This window comes from Vigna unguiculata, chromosome 5 (genome assembly GCF_004118075.2).
Source record: "Vigna unguiculata cultivar IT97K-499-35 chromosome 5, ASM411807v1, whole genome shotgun sequence".
NCBI classification, from domain to species: Eukaryota; Viridiplantae; Streptophyta; class Magnoliopsida; order Fabales; family Fabaceae; genus Vigna; species Vigna unguiculata.
The window spans coordinates 30010907-30025584 of record NC_040283.1 but is presented as its reverse complement, the minus strand read 5'-3'; positions in this window follow the sequence as shown (position 1 = coordinate 30025584).

Sequence of the window (14678 nt, the reverse complement as noted above, 5' to 3'; positions counted from 1 at the left end):
GGGAGAGCAGTTGTAGTAAAAGACAGCAAGGTTGACGGCACTCTGGAAGCCCGCTTCATATTGAGCAAATACTTGCTCGTCGGCCACTCCTAGCTCGGCCTCCAAGTCCTTCGCCTTCTTCTGCCAATCGGCTGCTGAACCAGCGGCGGCCATGTGCTCCAGAGTAAGATCATCGAAGCGTCGCTGAAGCTTGCGCAGTTCATCAGCGGCTTCACCTGCTTTCGCTTGCTCCGCCTTCGTTCGATCGTCTGCAGCCTTCAATAGGCCGGCACACTTGGCGTGCTCGGCTTTAATACCGTTGAGCCGATCGAACTGGGCCTTCAGGTTAGCCGCCGACGCTTTCACTTCGTTCAGCTCAGCCTTGGCCGCTGCAAGTTCCTTCTCCAAATCCTCTATCCTGCTCCGCTCGGGGCGAGGAAACTTGGTGTACAGGGCAGCTAGCCTGAGGGTGAGCTCCCCGGCGGTCCGAAGGGCATCCTCTTCAGACACGTCCTTCAACGCCTCGGTCATTCGAGGCCCCAGCTGAAGAAAAACCTCGTCATCAAGGCGTACGCCGCCGTCGAGGAAAGCGTCGGCCAGGGATCCAGACGCCTCCCCTTTCTTTTGTTTTTTGAGAGGTCGGTCGGACGGGGAGTCATCTTTCTTAGACTTTTTTCCTTTGTCCCCAGCAGCAGCGGCGCCAGCACCTGAACCGGGCCGCTTCACAATCAGGCGAGGCCGCGAGACGGCGCCCGAAGTCCCGGCAGGGGCGGTGGAAGGAGGAGCTCGATCGGCCTGAGGGGCTGCAGGGACGGTCGTTATGGGCACCGCCTCCTCAGCAGTATCCTCCCCCCTCCGTCGAGCCTTAGCACGAGCCATAAACTTGGCATTAGCAGCGGTCGTCCGAGCCATTATATCTGCAAAACAGCAAAGCAAATAAGTTAAACTGCGACCAAGATTGACGATCGGTAATATCAGAACAACTAACCATAAACCGCCCTCGATAAGTCTGGGGAGCGGATGCATTGGATCAGCGGCCGCGGGTGGATCTTGTCGGGCAGGGTCTTGAGGACGGCCAGGTCAGCCCGCTCGGCCGGGGTCAACTGTTCTTCAGCCCAAGCATCCGTGGGAGGTGGGAACGCCGTCCAATAAAGTGGAAATTTAGGACGATCCTGCTCGTCAAAGATATATCTCCTTCCCTTGCGGGGAATCGCGACCTTAAAAAATCCGGTCTTGAAACCCTTGTAGGAGGCAAGATAGAGGGTGAACAAGCTCTTGTTCGCCCCGAGGAACGAAACCCAACCCTTAGACGCCGTCGGCCGCGTCTTATAGAAATGAACGAACAAAGGCATGGTGGGCGTCAGGCCGGCCGCCCGGCAAAGGACGTCGAACGCCTGCATAGACGCCCATGCGTTCGGGTGAATTTGCGTCGGTGCACACTGGATCTGGCGGAGGACTGCCATCTGCCAGTCGGCAAACGGCACGTTCAAACCTAGATCATGGAAAAGGCAGGCATACACGAAGAAGAAGTCTAGCTTCGCCTCTCTCTTCCCGTGGCACACTCTCTCGTTGCCGGCACATATCTTGACCCGAAGGTGTCCATCCTCTACCTCCTCGCTGAATATTCTGGTCCGCTCGACCAGATCCCCCAGGTCGTTCCCCCAGCGAAACCTTGTCGCGAGCGTACGCGGCTCATAGGGGGCCCAATCATATCCCGATATTTCCGGCAAATTGACTTCGTCCCCTTCGTCGCCAACGTCGATCCCGATGATGTCCCCACTTTCATCAGAAGCAGCGACCTGCTCCGCCGCCTCCGCGACCGGTGGTTTGGCCTCAGAACTGCCGCTTAGGAGAATTAGGGAACTCGTGCCGCTCGACACTCCCCCGAGCGAGGTTCCCGACTCAGACGACTCAAACAAGGCGGAAACCGACCCAGCGCCCCCAGAATACCTGACCGCTCCACCCGACAGACCATCTGAACCCGATGCGCTTGAAGACATTTTTACCTGCAGATAGAGAAAACGATCGAAAGCTCGGCTAGAAAGAGAAAGGAAAGCGTGAAAATAACGACAGCCACACAAACCTATTTATAGGGGGGACCATGTGACACGTGGCAGCCCCAGGACCCTACGATCACATTCGGATCGACAGTCCCAGCTTCGCAACGCTTCAGATCATAACTGCCAGGCACGCTCCACGAGGCAATGTAACCGTTGAGAAACGCCAGCGGTCAATCGGCACCACGGTCTGGATAAAACCTCTTCGCTTCATTCCTATCGCTCGAGGCTGGGGGGGCTTGTGTACAGTATGTCCAATCGGTCAATCGGCCATTACTGACCCCCAGGGGACCATCGGTCTCACGGGTAAGCGAACAACCATGTAGCATCATTAAAGGACCATCGGTCAGACGGTCGAACATAAGGATTTAATTGTACCCATGCCCATCGGTTCATCGGTAGAACAGCAGCGGTGGACCCTCTAGTCTTGAGCGCCTATCGGTCCATCGGTAAATCAACAGCGGTGGACCTTCTTGTCTCAAGGGTCCATCGGTCCATCGGTACAACAGCAACGATGGACCCTCTGACCTCTAGAGTCCATCGGTTCATCGGTAGAACAGTAGCGGTGGACCCTCCAGCCTTGAGCGCCTATCGGTCCATCGGTAAATTAACAACGGTGGACCTTCTTATCTCAAGGGTCCATCGGTCCATCGGTACAACAGCAACGATGGACCCTCTGACCTCTAGAGTCCATCGGTTCACCGGTAAAACAACAGCGACGGACCTCATAAAAACACCTGACGGTCGATCGGTAAAACACATTACTAGCTTGTTGAAAACATCGTCATTTAACCCAGCCAAGCGACCATCGGTCGCACGGTCATATAACTTAAGCCAACGATTATCGGTTAAACGAGTCAATAATCGTCATTAAGGGATCATTGGGCCGTGATTAAGAAACCCTAATTACAGGCCCATGCCAAAAGCTATAAATAGGACCCAAAGGTAAGTTGGTAAGAATCTTAATTGCGCATTTATTACAACTGATATTCTGACACACCGATCGGTCCCTTCTAACTTAAGCATCGGAGTATTTTAGACAGGCACCCCGATCGTCATCCCAACCGATCGAGCTAAGGAGTTGATTTCGTTGACATCATTGGAGAGGAGGAAGATATCGCGAAGTGAAGGAGTTCTTTTAGTAGGCTGTTGGCCCCTACCCCGAAACAATAACTAGTAAAACACACTTGTTCAATGGTTATGGAGCTATCGTTGTAATTTCCGTCGTTAAAAGTATAGAAAAATCAACTATGGTTATGTCATTGTAATGTCTGTTGTTAAAAGTATAGAAGAATCAACTATGGGTGTTGAAACCGTCGTCAATTTTCATAAATAACAAAGATGATTTCAAAACCAGTTCTTATAACTCATTGTGTTAAAACTTGTTATTTCAAAATCACGATGCTTAGTGCACCAACCGTCGTTATAACACAATAATATTTAAAAATAATAAATTGTAAATTTAATGATCATGGTATATCATAAGTTTCATTGAATGAGATCTATAACGACAGTTAGAGTATGAACCATCATTTTATATATATATATATATATATATATATATATATATATATATATATATATTCTTTTTTAAAGGGACTATTTGGAATTTTGAATTACTATAAAACCTCTCAGACACTTCAACACAAAAGACAATTCAAAAACATCTAGAGATCCAAAGACAGTTCAAAATACTAATAGACAAAATAACTACCTAATATATATATATATATATATATATATATATATATATATATATATATATATATATATATATATATATATATATATATAAGTATTATAAAGTAACTCTAACTCTAACTAACATCTAGACAAAAAATACTTTGCACATGCTTGTTTAACATAAGCTAATGGACTTGGATCATTGAAATTATGCAAAAGTTAGTTGAAGTTAATATTATTACATATGAAAGTTAGTTTAAGTTAAAATTAGTACATATGAAATTTAACATATTACCTCATCCCAACCACTTTGATAACTGGCTTACACAATTGTTGCCATCCATTGCATGTCATAGTAGCCACATTCATTGCTTTCAATTTGTATATGATGAATCCACCCCAAGGCCTTATAGTTTGGGTAAATGCCTAAGTCTAGTTTTCTTTATTTGTTTGTTTTTAAATTCTTAAATAATTGTATAGAATAGTGATTTGGGGTGTAATTAGCATTCATGGGCTTGTATTCTAGGCCCAATCCTTTAAATATTGTTTCATTATTTTCTTGTATTTGTTTTAGCTTCGTGGGACTACTACACCAGTGCATCAAATGCAACTAGGGTGATACGATGAAGTTGGGCCTGAAACATATCAACCCAATTTTCATCCAGTGTGGTGCCAACATTCAAAGTGCTTCACAATTTGGGCCACCCATTTGTTGTGGTCCAACTCTTCTACTGTGAGCATCACTTTGTGGATCCAGCAGCACCTGACATTGCATGATTTCGCGTCATTCAAGAGCCACGTGTTTAGGCATCAAATTGAATCTACAACCAACCCAATTGCATCTTCCCGCATGGAGGCTATTCTACTCAGGATTAGTTACTCTTCTAACAACTTCTTCTTTCAAAGATAAACTGCTAGGGTTTCCTTTTCTCCTGCATGCTTCCACCTTTGCTTAATTAGGATATTCATGTTTTCCTACCTTTGTACACGACACCTTGGCCGTTAGCTTTTCTTTGTTCCGTTTATTCTTTATGGTTGCCTTTCTCCATCTATAAAAGGCAGGTCAACCTCTTGTAAACGTAGCTTTGATGAATAGAGTGGATTTTTCCCCATATATCAAACAACTCACCTTCTTAGTTGAGGTAATCGCATATTAGGCTTCTGATTCAATGAGAATTTAAAAGTTCCCCACTAGAACTAGAGAGAATGGTTCACTTGTAGATAAAGTCTTTCGTTGTTAACGAGTCAATCTTCTCTGAAGGATCGAGATCTGAACACTTCGAGTGGATTTCCTCCATTGGGACATGAAGTCGCTTTCATCAGTTTATTGCATTACACTCATAGTAAAATTATTTAGATAAATTATACAAAAAGTAAATAATGATACAATATAAATACTTGGTATCCACAGTGAATCTACAACTCAATATACTATGTCAATTAAAACAACTAGAATTAAAACAATTAATGTTAGAAAACATGATATTGTATGTTCAAGGTGAATGTAATAGAAGGCATTTCTTAAAATAGACTTATGTATCTTTTATGCTTGTCAAATAAGGGGGAGGAGGTCTATGTAAAGAGCAAAACCATAAAGCAGTCGCTCCAGTACTGATAGAACTAGTAGTTGCCAATGACGATTGCATTGAAAATTAGAGCAAATATATTTAAAATGCAAAAACTATATGTTATGGAATAAAAAATAATGATATACTTATCTACATACGGAGCAAGGTAAACTTATTTCTTTCGCTGCATTATGGAATTAGTGATGTCCTTTTTCGCTTCTGGGTTCCTATTACCTATTGGAGTCATGAAATAAGTGTCTATAAACTCATATGCGTCATCCTATGATGAAGGCGTGACCACCTCCTTAGAAGCTCCCTCAAGAAGGATAACTAGAAGCATGTCTAGAGGGGAGTCTTCTATTCCATCACCTTTATCTTTGTTTTGCATTACTTTAGTTTGAATTTCCTAAGTTGGTTTCTAGTTGACTTATTTTGGTTGACTTGTTGACTTTGATCCAAAGTTGACCTTTGACCAAGATTAGATTAACTTAAACCAACATGCTAATCCTTTTTTGTCTTGTTTTGTAGGTAATTAAGAGAAAGTAGAGCATGGCTAGGTGGCACTTGGTGATTGGAGCACTTGGATGAAGTGGAAAGGAGAGCAAAGCAAAAAGCATAAAGCAAAAGCAAAAGTAGACATGTATCTTGTCTCCTTTTGCCTTTGTGGTTTATGCCTTAGAAGGTCACTTGGTCTCTTTCCTCTTTTGGCCTAGAATCCTCATAGGAATGCCTCCACCAATCATCTCCCTTCACTTGGCCAAGACTCACTCTCACATTAGGTTTAGGGTTTGCTAGTTAATCCGTTTTCATGTTTTTGTATTTGCTAAAGGACCCCTATGAACTCCTATTTAAAGAGTGCTCCTTGTCTTGTAAAAGGGTTGATCATTTTGTTATAAACTTTGTGCATTCAACCACCAATTTTCGTGAGCTCTTCTTCCTAGAAGTGAACTCACCTTTGCCTTATCTTGCTTGCAAGTGGCGGCACCATCACTCATCTCTAGGGTTTAGTTGGCTTAGATCCCCCCCTATGAGTGGCGTGCTTCTTCCATTCTTCATCTTCTATGCTTTCCATTTTTATTGTTTCTTCTTTCATTTTGCTTTTTAAGTGTTGTTATTGCCGTGTGTGTTTAAGCTTGAATCCAACTTTCTTCTTCCTTTCATGAGCTTGAGAAATGAACCTTCACATCTAGATAGCATGTTATCTTAATGTCCAGTGGGAATTTTCAAAAAGCTTTCTTAAACAACTTCACCATATTCATAACTCTAAAAGAAAACAAGATAATCCTTCATCATCCTATCCCGCTTCCAAACACACAAAAAATGCAAGCACCTAACTTGATAATGAAAACACATATTTAATATGTAAGAAGGTAACAAATAAAAATGATTTTAAAAGTTAACTCACATCATCCATAATTGCAAAACAGATATACGATCTCCATCAAATCAGATTTATATATGAACAATGGAAGGTCGTTATCTCTACAAAAAACAATGGCATCCCAAGGAATCAAAGTTGCCTCTATACTCATGGTTGCAACAACCTCCATTAATGTTGCTATTGGATCCTCTAAATTTTTTTGATACATACAACTTTGTTTCATGTTGCTACATCTGTAACAATTTAGTGGATATACAAACTGGTTCATTGTGTGGTGTGATCGATTCAATGTATGCCATCCTCATGAGATATTTTTGCCAACCTCTTATGTCGATATAGGAACTACAACATCACCATAACATACAGTTTCCACTATAACCTTTACCAAATGAGAGGGGAGACACTCACCATGTAACATAATCGAATCTTCAAAGCACTTCTCGTGGACCACCAACTAGGGGGAGATACATAATCGACTCATGTGTACAACTCACATTGACAATTGAAGCCAATGTCACATTCCATTTCACCTACATCTAAACAACTCTTTTTATTGATGACTCTAACACTAGGAGAAAGGTCAAGTTGTACTATAGTGGGTAGTAAGCTCTCTAACCACTTGTCAAATGCTTCCATCATCACTTGTCACTCTAGTCTTATCTCCTGACACTCTTATATGATCTACTCCGGTTCTTCTCTCATCTCCTCCCGTAGCTACTTTGCCAAGTCAACTTTTATTTTTTGTAAGGCTTCCTCTGTAGGCACATTAAAAGATGAATTAGATTGGCGTTGCGATGACCCTCCAAAGTAACCTTGAATCCCCACACTGTATCCAACAATACGAACACCTCTAAGGTGTGTCCAGGTCATCCAAGAACAATATTAAGAATATCCTCTTAACCATGATGATTGAAACCACCCTAGGTTTGTTGCTCATCTAGAGAATCCTACAACAAGGAAACATATATAAGGAGAACATTTTATATGGAATTAAAAGTTTAAAATTAAAGTATTGAAACACATTTACTTACAATCCGCTTTGCAACCTGTAAGACCCGATGAATTTAAATAATTAATTAAATAATTATTTAATAAATGCGGGTAGTGAAAGCCTTTATAGCTTTAAATATTGATTGAGATGATGTGGAAAAGTACTAGCTCAAGTGGTTGAGAGTACTTGGTCATGTGAGAGAACTTGGGTTCAAGTCCTATGTATGCCATTTGTGTGTTATTTAACTATTTATTATTTTGACAATATGTTTGATCATGCTGAGTGATAATATAATCAGAGAATTATATTAGTCATCACGAAACATGAATTGGTTGAATGGTTGTGCATGGATTTAACATTGGCATGGTTGTGTGTTTGAACCTTGGTAGAACCAAATTAGGCTTTCTTTTTGTCAATTTTAGTTTTGGCATGAAGATGAAAGGGTAGAGAAAACCCTAACTGACAATGAGCAGCAAAGAGAGGCTGGAAAACAGCCACTAAAGGGACTTTGAGTGGTAATTAAAATCTAGTTAAATGCAATTTTCGTTTTCAAATTTATGGTAATTAATCAAGTGAATTTAGGGTGAGAGAGAGAAGGAAACATAGGGAGAAAACATAGTGTAGCTAAGAGAATCATCCAGAATTGCATTTTTAGAAAAAGAGAAGCTGCATTTTTGTGAGGATTGAGGGTTGTTGTTGGAAGAGGCAAAGGAAGACATTGTTGACTAAGAGGAAGTTTTAAATTTTCAAGTTTAAGCAAGGAATTCCAGGTTAGGGGAGTTCTTAATTGATGTTTAGCTTTTATTGTATGAGTATGTATTATATAGACTACTTGAAATGTATAATCTTGTCATTCTCAAGCTCCTTTGCGTTTCTGGATTTTTCCAGAAACTGCCTGGCAGTAGTTCATGTGCCGCCAGGCGACACATATGTTTGAACCCAATTTTTTGCTGAAGATGGCCTACCAGGCGACGTGTGCTGTGAGGTCCAGTTTCCCTGTTTTGTGTGGTTTGTCAAAGGTTGTGGTGCTTAAGTTGGATTTTTTTGTATTGTACGTGAATGATTAACATGACGAATTGTTATATGCAATTGCTTATTGGTGAAAATTGTATGAATTTTGCATGAAATTAGGGATTACGGTTCATGTGGGATTGGGAGATGGTGTGGGGTGTGCTTGATAAATATATGACTGGTGTTCTAAGGTATGTGAAGATGATGTTATTTTATTAAAGTGGAATGAATAGGTTGATTGTCTTTAAAAATATGTCAAAATGCATAACAGAATTGATGAGTGGGGTTTTTGGGGTTCAGATCAGTGCAGGAAAGATCTGGGCAGAACCCCATAAATGCATGCATCACCTGGTGACTCATGAACTGCCGCTAGGCGACACGATAGTACAGCGGGATGTTTTGATTTTGTTTGTGTTCACGTCATGGAGGTGTTTTATTGGGTAAATTAATACATATATGATTAAAAATTTAGCATGTAGATGAATGTGACATAAAAGAGACTAAAGGAGGTTAAAAGAAGTGAAATTGTAATTGTGATATAGAGTAGTGACTACTTTTAAATGGTTTTGTGTATGTGATAGACTGTAAGTCAGAATGTATGCTAATTTGGTAATAATTGTACGATTGACTTATGTGAGATGGTATGGATTGTGTGTTTCTCTAAACATTGGTTGTTGTGCTGGGAGTTTTGTTATTAAAGTAGACGTACAATATTGACAATTTTGGTGACATGAGATACGTGGATATTAATTTGTATGACTATCAGACTTAGATTATATTAAGTGGAGTAAGGCATGTTTCCATTAATACATTAAAGAGAACATGGTAGGTATAATGATAATAATTGATTAAGTGGCATGACTAAATGTGTGCATTGTGATCTAGTTATAGAACTATAATGGAAAACCATACTTGTGGCATAATCTTTGTGTGTTGTGTAATTGAGATCCCTTAGGACATGGTTTAAATGCAAAAACCAGTAACATTTGCGCTACTGGTACGACGCCTAGCGTCACGGGCGAACCGCCAGGTGATAACTACCCATAACAGTGGTAGTGGCCACTAGACGTGAACAGCGCCTGGCGGCAGAGTGGTCTCGCCAGGCGGAAGCGGAGCGACATGAGCACTGTAAGGCGTTGGGCGCCTGGCTGCGCGAGAAGTGCGCCAAGCGGTCTGGAGCCAGATCCACCTAGCGACACGAGAGGCACGCCAAGCGGTTTTGGGTGCAGAGTTGTTTCGCGATGAGGATTTCTACACAACTTTAGGTCAAGTTCATGATACGATGCTTTGGCTAGGCGCCCAATTACGAGTGTAACTTGTATTGGGGTAACACGTGGCCACTCTAGGTTGTAGCCTAGTGGTTTAGTAAGTCCAGTGAAGTGTGGGAGATCGTGGCTCGTACGGCGAGGTTTCGGATGATTGCCCTCTTCAGTGCATCTGATAGAGTTTGTTAGTCTAGGGACAACTACAGACTTCGGTTCATTTTGGGAAACTGCAATTAGTGTCGCGGATTGTGGTCGTGGCAATTTATTTCCGCGTGTGGACCATTAGGTGGTGGCTTGTAGTCGGAGGGGCGAGTAAACACTTGTGCAGCAAAGGTCGATCAGTGTACTCACTAAAGTGTGTAGAATAAAGAGACGTTTAACATAATGGTTGAAAGTTGATGAACTAAGGAATGGGAAAAGCTAACTTGGGTTATAGTTTTGAGACACTTTAATTACTGTCATGTTTTATTTGTTTATTTAAATGAGCTCACCCTAACCGTGTGTGTTTGGCGATGATCATGTAACTTGTTACATGGGAGTAGAGGTTGATGTAGGTGAGCGTGTGGATGCGTAGAGACGGAATGGGGAACACTATGGGAATTTCACTGGTTTTTCTATTTGGAATTTTATGGATTATTTGTATTGGCTTCATAACTATTTTATGATTGTAATATTTGAACGCCACGGTTTTATTTGGTTTGTCGCGTTGAAATAAATGTTTTAAATTTTCTCGCGTTTTGAGAAAAAATTAGAGAATAAATGAGGTTGTTATTATTATATTTAGTTGATTTTATTTTAAATAAGTAATTTCTGGCTAGAACGTTACACAACCCACTATGATTCTTCAAAAGTCCATGTTCCCGACTTTTTTAGACGGTCCTGCTTCCATTTCTCATGTTGTAATGGTTGGGATAAAGGTTCAATTGAATCTGCACTACCACCATCATCACCAAAAGCAGAATGTACTTTATCTTTTCTCTAATGATCTTTTGCTCTACCTTTTGATAACCACCACAAGAAAGTAAGTGAAGAGTCTCATTATGTGCTTGAATGCCTTGTGCTTTTTTTCGAACACCCTATAAACATTTAATGAAATTTACTCAGTATTTAACATTATATGTAATAAAATAGTAATACAATAAATATAAGTGATGATACTAACATCCCATTTCTCACTTTCTTGAGTTTGTACAAATCGTTGTCAAGTTTCTTCATCAATGCAACTATGCTTGGTGCAAGGACTTTCACCTCTTCTAGCCCCATATACATAAATTGTAGTCAATTTTGATTTAAATTGACTCCATTTGGTGGCAACCTTTGACTTCAATATCCCCACCTTAGGAATATAAAAAACCATCTACATATATAAGGACAAAAATATATATTAGTATATCGCCTTATATTTCAAAGTAAGAACCAATTCGTGTCGCGTGGCGGGCCTTCACTACCGCTAGGCAATTTTTGACAAAACCCAAAATTTAGGGTTTAAACAGCTTGAGTCGCCTAGCGCGTGCTGCTAGGCGGTTTCTGGGCAGAAACCCAGAAACTTTGAAAAAATAATGAAAAAGGGAGAATGATATGCATTCAAGCTTTAGTACATCACGGAACACGTCATTGAATTTTAAAACATGTAAGAACATCTCCCTTTACCTTTCCACTTCTCTGGTTCACTACGTAAAAAAAAGAAGTATTTGGCGTTAGCCAAGAATTGAACCCTTAACAACCCAATTACTAAGCATGTGCACAACCAACAAGCCATTACATGTTTCATGACAATTCATGCACATTTATGATTATAGTATCACACTCCATGGTAATGCACCCATGCAAAACAATTAAATTAACACAATAATGAAATACACAAGACTCAAATCCAAGTTGTCTCAACACCACTCAACACACTCAATCACTTGAGCTACCATTATTTCTTGTTAAGACTTGACAATTTAATTCTCTTAAAGGTACTTCCAACCTACACTTATTGTTAATTAAATATTTATTAATTATTAATTTTTTCCCGGGTCTTATAATTAGTATATATAAATATGAACTCATTTGGGTCGGTGGTGCCGTCATAGGTAATAGTGAACGCCTTCCATTTATTTGTGCGAGGGGTTTCTGTGTTTCCATCAATGAACGGGTGCTTGCGATTTTTCCTAAAGGCATAGGAGCTATAGATGCCTCCCGTTGTATGGCCTGTTGGGTGATATTCACTCTCTTCTTCAATGGCACCAACTACCTTATTAGTCTCAATATTTCTCTTTAAGAGGGCATTTTCCTCTCTTAGTGCTTCCATTTCTTCTACATTCCTTTTCTTATACTCAGCGAATTCTCGTTGTGTAACATCTCATCAGGATATTATAGATTTTAATAATAATTAAAATTTAAATAAACAGTCTCATTTAATAATACCTCATTTCCCAAAACGCGGGAAATTTAAAACTTTTATTAACGTACAATAAAACCAATAATCCATAGTTTATAAAGCAGGAATAATATCAAAGCGTCTCACAAAAGTTTACATATTATTTCAAAACCAATAATAATAAAAACATAGTATTCCCGAGCGATCCCCATCTCCGTAGCTAAGCCTCACCTGCACCACCTGCATCTACATCAGGATATTACAGATTTTAATAATAATTAAAATTTAAATAAATAATCTCATTTAATAATACCCCATTTCCCAAAATGCGAGAAATTTAACTTTTATTAACATACAATAAAACTAATAATCCATAGTTTATAAAGTAGGAATAATATCAAAGCGTCTCACAAAAGTTTACATATTATTTCAAAACCAATAATAATAAAAAACATAGTATTCCCGAGCGATCCCCATCTCCGTAGCTAAGCCTCACCAGCACCACCTGCATCAACATCATCTGCTCACGTGTACCGCACACACGATCATCGCCAAACACAAGCAAATAGGGTGAGCTTAAGAAATAAAACATATAACTACATTTACATACATATATAAATCACTTATACATATTTCATGAAATTACTAAATGAATTCCCTAAATTGATTCCATATCACTTGGCCATAACCAGGTCAATCGTGTTCTACCTCTTTTAGTGATTACCCCAAGGTGACTTGCTGCCATACCTATCAGCCACAACCGATAGAGTACGTGCAAGAAACCATGCTACGGATCATGTACTGTAACGCCAGGTGGAGTTCCCATATACGAACATAGTTCATAATGTCCCAAGACTACCAAACTCGTCAGCTAATTACTGAGGAGGGTAATCCATCTGGACCCATCCGTACTGGCCACAACCAGCACACTCACACCGACAACACTCGCCAACCCAAGCTCAACTCAAGGGTTCCTCGTGTTCATCTGCCATCCCGAGCTCAACTCGAGGGATGCCATTCCAAGCTCAACTCAAGGAATGTTACGTGCTTAAACCCTATCTCGAGGTCAACTCAAGGGATACGTTCCGAGCTTAACTCAAGGAACCTAGCAATCCTACCTTTGAAGCACCACCAAAAGTCTTGTAGATCACACATTCATAAATCCAGAACTCATGGCCGCAACAATCAAATTGTCTGGAAGGGGACACGTACCATCAGGAGCTGCCAGCCTCTAGATCGCCTGGCGGTGACGCGTACCACCAGGCGCTTAGTGCCTCAAAATTAACCCACTCTACAGATCCTACCTGGCGGGTATACCCCCACCGCCAGGCGCAAGCATTCTAGAGCTCACTGACGTAACAACCATCACCTGTCGGGATCGTCTTCGTTGCTAGGCGCCCCATACACCAGACCCCACTATTTTTCCCAACTATCGCCTGGCAGATGCTGCAATGCTTCTCGGCACTGCACAGTAGCCTATGACAGTATGTATTTTCAATCCCTGTGATTCGCTGGTTGCCCAACTTAAGCCTATGATCTACATCATTTTCACCCCAACATAATTGGTTCACCTATATTGCAATTTACACTAAATAGGATTTTGTCCAACAGCTCTTGATCATTTATAGGCTAGGTTTTCCCCTCTATTATGGTTTAACAATTTGATCTCTCTACCTATAGGTTCACAACCTCACACCTCTGGTCTCATAGTTACTTCCAAGCCCTAACACTTTCATATCAATAAGTTCCATTGGATTACACAATTTCAAGCCCAACCTTTCTACTAAGTCCAGTGTATACAGTCTATAATCTTTGCACACTCCAAACTCTAAATCCCACAATACTCTAATTTATTCCATTCTCAAGTTATATAGTTATGCTCATTATCAATGTTATCATCAAACTAACATTTCCCACTCTCAAATAAATCGTGTCCGAACTTTTCCAAGAACCAATAATTTCCAGCAACTCTTCGCAAAGCTTACCAATTCTGGTTTCCCGAGATGGCGCCTGGCGACAAGACCTGTGCCGCCAGGCGGTGCATACGGTTCTAGCAATTTTCCAAAACTCTCGCACCTGTCCTACTCTTATCTTCCAGTATTTTCCCAATATAGATCGTTCACACTCTTCCAATTATTTAGCAACCCCTAACCAAAATGAATGGTCCATTTCAACACTAGAAGTACTCAATTAAATTTCCGCTATTGGATTTCCAAGACCTACAATTCGCACATCCTTAAATCCTAAACATCTCTCCACTGTTCCATTCAATTTCTTTCCCAATCGCATCAATATCCCTATTTTACAACAACAAACCCTCCCTTAATGATCACAGCTAACCTTCCCTCCGATCCAATTCAGCCCGGAACCCAGAAATA